The sequence below is a fragment of the Pongo pygmaeus genome, chromosome 7 (assembly GCF_028885625.2).
Source record: "Pongo pygmaeus isolate AG05252 chromosome 7, NHGRI_mPonPyg2-v2.0_pri, whole genome shotgun sequence".
Lineage (NCBI taxonomy): Eukaryota > Metazoa > Chordata > Mammalia > Primates > Hominidae > Pongo > Pongo pygmaeus.
In genome coordinates, this window is record NC_072380.2 from 9547375 (window position 1) to 9553207 (window position 5833).

At 41.2% G+C, this 5833-nt stretch overlaps 1 pseudogene; it reads right to left on the reverse strand.

Moving 5' to 3' along the window:
* Positions 1–3175: 3175 nt before the first annotated feature.
* On the reverse strand, positions 3176–3821 carry LOC129042921 (large ribosomal subunit protein eL19-like; annotated as a pseudogene).
* Between the last annotated feature and the right edge of the window lie 2012 nt (positions 3822–5833).

A 5833-nucleotide genomic window follows, 5' to 3' on the forward strand; every position in this document is an offset into this window, starting at 1 on the left:
AATAGATAGCTACATATTTTCTCTTTGATTTTATCACAGTGTAAAATATAATATAAATATAACTCTTTATGCATAATTTTGGAATTATCATCTTATCTCAAGCTTAACTAAATAGAATATCCTAAGTTCCTTCTACTTGTCAGATAGGTTATCAGTGCTAACACCATGTATTTAAGACTAGAAATGTAAACCTATGTATTTATTTAATGAGAGCTGTAACAATTGATGTCTTTATATAAAACACTGCTAATTAGGTAAGCCTATAGAATCACTTCACCTTTACTGTGTGGGTTTTAAAGAGTTTTATTTCTAATAATAACAGTGATTATATTTTCTTTAATGTCAAATTAAAATACATTTTCTAAGATGCCTAACTGACTTGAGACTTTTAGCTAATTATCAGCTGAAGTAATTAGAGAATAGTCTTTATGTATCTGGAAATTTTCCAAGGAAAATATTTTAAATTATAAACAAAGAGAAAGAAAGTACATGCTCATGGTTTTGGCTTATGTCTTTCTGCCCATAGAAACATATATATATTTTTGTAACACTCAAATGAAGATAGTACAAATAGATCTAATATGCCTGATAAGATTAGTTCTGTTTATAAAATTCAAATTTCAAAGAGCTGAGTAGTGTTGTCATTTTAACATTGTTTGGTGTGACACATGCCTACACTCACAGGTTTAAATGCACTTAAATGTATCTCTTCCCCTAAGCAGAGTCTGGGATGAAAACTCGCATTCAGGACTTTTTTTGGGAAGTGGTCCTAGGGAGCAGGCGTGAGGGGTAGGAGGAGTGACTCAGAGGAAGGTAGAAAGCCAGCCCACAGCAGGGGTCATCAAGGCAGCCACAGCCAGTGCAGTTGCTGCTCAAACTTTCAGGACCTTTGGAAGAGATTCCTGAAATGCATTGCAGATGGCAGGGGAGGCATTTTCCGATCCACTTCACCCCAGTCACTCAGGGGTAACCGCAGTGGCCATCCTGGGCAAGGCATCAAGCAGTCCAAGGGTGTGGGACGTGGGGGTAGCCCATCAGAGCCTGCTGGCAGGGGTGGCCACTGAGGAGGCTCAGACCCTGCGCTGGCACTAGCTAGCAATGTATGGTGGCGCCACCAGGACCCTGACACAGGTGTGAGGTATGAATGAAGGAGAAGGACTGGGCAAAGCCATGCCCACTGTGTCTGGGCCAGCATCTTACATGATTCTCCTCCCTGAGGCATGATTTGTAATTTTTTAGGGTAATTTTGGGCTTAGAGAAGAGTTGATTGGAAAGTATAGAATTCCCACATATCTCTCCCTGCCCAGGCTCCCCCCTCACATTTCCCTATTATTTACATCTTGTATTAGTGTGGTATGTTTGTTATAACTGACAAACCAATTCTGATACCATCTAGTGTTCTATACGAATGATGATACTTAACAATAATATATTGTTTCAAATAGCTGAAGGAAAATATTGAACATTGCCAATGCAAAGAAGTGATGAAATGTTTCAGATGATGGATGCACTAATTACCGTAATCTGATCTCTACACATTATACTTATGAGAACATCACTATATACTCCTTAAATTATTTGTCATATTTGTATAATTATTATTTATCAATTGAAAAAATAGAATTAAATTATACTTCAAAAAGATTTTCACCAACACTATAAAGAAAAAAATTTACAAATTTAAAATTTAAAAAGTTACCAATAAATAAAATAAAAATACCAAAAAAAGATACAGCGTTATTATTAACTAAAGCCTGTACTTTTAGGCTTCACTCTCTGAGTTGTACATTTGGTGGGTTTTGACAAATATATTATGTGTGTCCATTATTATTGTAACATAGGAAATAATTTCACTGACCTAAAATTTCCCTTCTTCTGGATTTTAGTTTACTTTCTGATGCTGTTTCCAAGATCTAGCCCCAAATTCACAACCTGATAGATTTTTTTGAATCTCCACCATCTTTGATTTTTCTAAAACAGCCCCTTGGTGGTGCCTAGACCAACGCACGTGCCCATTGCTGGGGAGACATGCACACGCTAGAAAGACAAGAATCGGGTCTGGCGCAGTGGCTCACACCTGTAATTCCAGCACTTTGGGAGGCCAAGGTGGGCAGATCACATGAGGCCAAGAGTTTGAGACCAGGCTGGCCAACATGGCAACATCCTGTCTCTACCAAAAATACAAAAATTAGTCGGGCATGGTGGTGCACGTCTGCAATCCCAGCACTTTGGGAGGCCAAGAAGGACAAATTGCATGAGGCCAAGAGTTCAGGACTAGCCTGGTCAACATGGCGACACCCTGTCTCTACCAAAAATACAAAAATTAGCTGGGTGTGGTGGTGCAAGTCTGTAATCCCAGCTATTCAGGAGGTTGAGGCACAAGAAATGTTTGAACCAGGAGGCAGAGGTTGCAGTGAGCTGAGATGACACCACTGCACTCCAGCCTGGGTGACAGAGTGAGACTCCGTCTCAAAAAAATAAAATAAAATAAAAATAAAAAGAAGACAAGAATCAGCACCTGGGTACAAAAACACTGGAAAGAAATTTTATTTCATCTTTGTTTATATAACTAACTGTGTCACCTGCAAGTGGCATAACCCTAGAATATCTGTAAACGTGTGGCAAAGGCATCAGTGAGCATGCTGAGTCCAGATGAATTGGATTTCAGACACTTAAGGAATATGTCCTACTGTGTTTTCAGACTGGTGGAGCCCTCTTTTGTTGCAAAGCACCTCTTTATCTTCTTGCAAAGGCAGTCATACAGCTTTTCATTGGTTCCCACCTGGAGAATGCCTTCAACCCATGCCAAGCTCTTGTGGCTATCAGGGGCTACTGAGTCATTTAAAAATGTTACTATCTGTATCTATGTCTGCATTTCCCAAACCTGGAAAATGTAAAACAGATGGACAGAACTGTCAAAACCAAACTGGCTAATCTAGTGGGTGGAATTGGAATTTCTTGGTCCTTTCACTCATCTTTCATACTCATCAAAATTCATTCCCCTGCGCAAGAAAAACACCGAATCCTTATGAAACAGCTCCTGGCAGGCCTGTGCATCTCAACGCCATATCCCCATGAAGGGACTCCACTTGGGGTGACCATACGTCCTAGTTTTCTCAGGGCAGTCCTGTTTGTTTTGCTTTTCTTTTTTTTTTTTTTAAGGCTTTTTTTTTTTTTATTTTAATGGCTGATCTATGTAATCATGGTGGCCGGGATGTACAGAAAAAGGGGAAGCTTTTTTTCTTGTCTCTTCCTCCTTGGACAAAGTCTTGATGATCTCCTTCTTCTTGGCCTGGAGGCGCTCTTCATGGAGCTTGCATGCTTCCTTGGTCTTAGAGCTGCGGGCGTCAGTCTCGTCAGCCAGGAGCTTCTTGTGGGCCTTGTCTGCCTTCAGCTTGTGGTTGTGTTCCATGAGAATCTGCTTGTTTGTGAACATATTCCCCTGCACCTTCAGGTACAGGCTGTGATACATGTGGCGATCAATCTTCTTAGATTCAGAGTATCTTCCAAGCAACCGGTGCAGAGTCCTCATTCTCCTCATCCAAGTGACCTTCTCTGGCATTTGGAAATTGGCTGTACCCTTGCACTAACCTGTGCCCATGTGCCTGCCCTTCTGGTGGACTAAGGTGTTTTCTGGCATCCAGCCTGGGAATGGACAGTCACAGACTTGTGGATGATCAGCCTAACTTTGATCAGCTTCCAGAACTGCTGATGGGAGTTGGCGTTGACGATATCACTGGTCTCACCAGGGTCCAGCCAGACCTTCTTGCTACAGTGGAGGCATTCGTGGCGAGCCTCTTCTGAAGTCTGAATATCCTCATGGCTTCAGCCACAGCAGTGACAAAGGACAGTGTTGGTTTATGCTTGTGGTCCCAGTGCACCTATTCATACTCACGCTCTCCCGCTTCCCTCACTCTCTGAGGTATTCCAATTGGGTGATAAATTATATGGTCACTCTAACTTGTCACATTCTGATATTTCCACTTTTGTAAAAAAAAAAATCCAGACTGCATTGTCCACTGTTTTCATCAGCAAGTCACGACTTGCTTGTGCCTGACTCCACTGAAAGCTGGAGCCATGAAGGACAAACCCATGATGAGGAAACCCAGCATTTAAATCCCAGGGGAAGGACTCTTGTTCTGTGTTCTCCTCATCAGCCACTGCAGCGACTCCACTGTAGAACCTGGGGTGCCCCAATTTATACAAAATAATTTGTATTTGGGGATCCAAATTAATTTGGTATCCCGAAAGGAACACTATGGAAGGGTACCACCTACAGGGCTTTTTGTTTGTTTGTTTTTTCTTTTTGTTTTTTGTTTGGAGTCAAGTTCTCTCTCTGTCACCCAGGCTGGAGTGCAATGGTGAGACCATAGCTCACTACAGCCTCCAATTCCTAGGCTCATGTGATCCTCCAGCCTCAGCCTCCTGAGTAGCTCGGACTACAGGCATCCACAGCTATGCCCAGCTAATTTTTAATTTTTTTGTAGGATGGAGTCTTGCTATGGTGCTCAGGCTGGTCTCAAACTCCTGGCCTCAAGTGACCCTCCTGCCTTGGCCTCCCAAGTAGCTGGGACTACAGGCATAAGCCACCACTCCCAGCTTTCAGGTTCTTTAAAAACATTTTTCAAGATGATTTCAGTCATGATGCAAGCATATGATTTACCAAGATCATCCAGAACAGAACTGTTTTAAGTTATAAACAATCTAGCAGAAGAGACACAGGAGTTGTTATTCATTTAGGGCTGTTTCTATTCTAAATATTCTATCTGTTTCTACTATCATGATACTCCATCATTTATATTCACTGTTAGTTCTGATCATATATGTGGTGCCTCAAATTGAGATGCCCATCTATAGATAAACATTTATAAAAAGTGGGCATTAAGTTTCAATGCTACATTTTGTACAAGATATTGGGACCCTGATAAAGTACATTTCAGTGGCAATTGCAGCAAAGACTATGGATATATATTTTTAAAGGATGACTCTTCAAATTTTCTACAGGGCACAGTACAAGCCTTTGTGTATAACTATAAAATCAAACAGTTATATTTTACCTTTTATGGCACTTGCCTTGACAGTCATACAACTAGAGACTATTAAGGTTAAGAATTCTGCCTGTGTCCTGCAGCTAATAAAAGGCAGAACCAGGATTTGATTCAGTTCTGTCTGGCTCTCAAATCTACTATCTATAGGCTAAACATTCCTTCTATTCTTTTTTTATAGAGTATGATTTTTAATTTTTAATTGTCAATAATTGTACATATTCATGGGATACATAGTGATGTTTCTATACATGTAATGTATAGTGATCAGGTCAGGGTAATTAGCATATCCATCATCTCAAACATTTATCATTTCTTTGTATTGCCAATGTTCTATATCCTCCTTTGTGCTATTTGAAACTCTGTATTGTTGAGGATGTAATTTTGAATGCCTTTGCCATCCTGTTCCCTATGGTCAAGATGTATTTGAATAACCTCTGACTGCTTAAGTGCAAAGCTCAGGACTGACAGGGCTGCCCCATGGGGTGTCTCCTGCAGAGCACACCAGCCCCCTGCTCCACCCACCCCATGCAGCCTGAGATCACAGGGTGTTTCTGCAGGCCCATCTATCCCACTGCGAGCTTCCCACCATTTTGTAGCTTCCAAGTGTTTGCTAGTTGTGCAGCTGCTGTGAAGCAACTTCTTCCTCATCCTGTACTCAGTTGTGCTTTTGACCCAAGTGCAGCCTTAGCACCCCTGCTAAGCTTCATCTTAGTCATTTATCCCAGCATACCGACTCTCGAGATCTTGTGGGAGCTTCATTCCATCATCAGTCACCCTCATTTCTA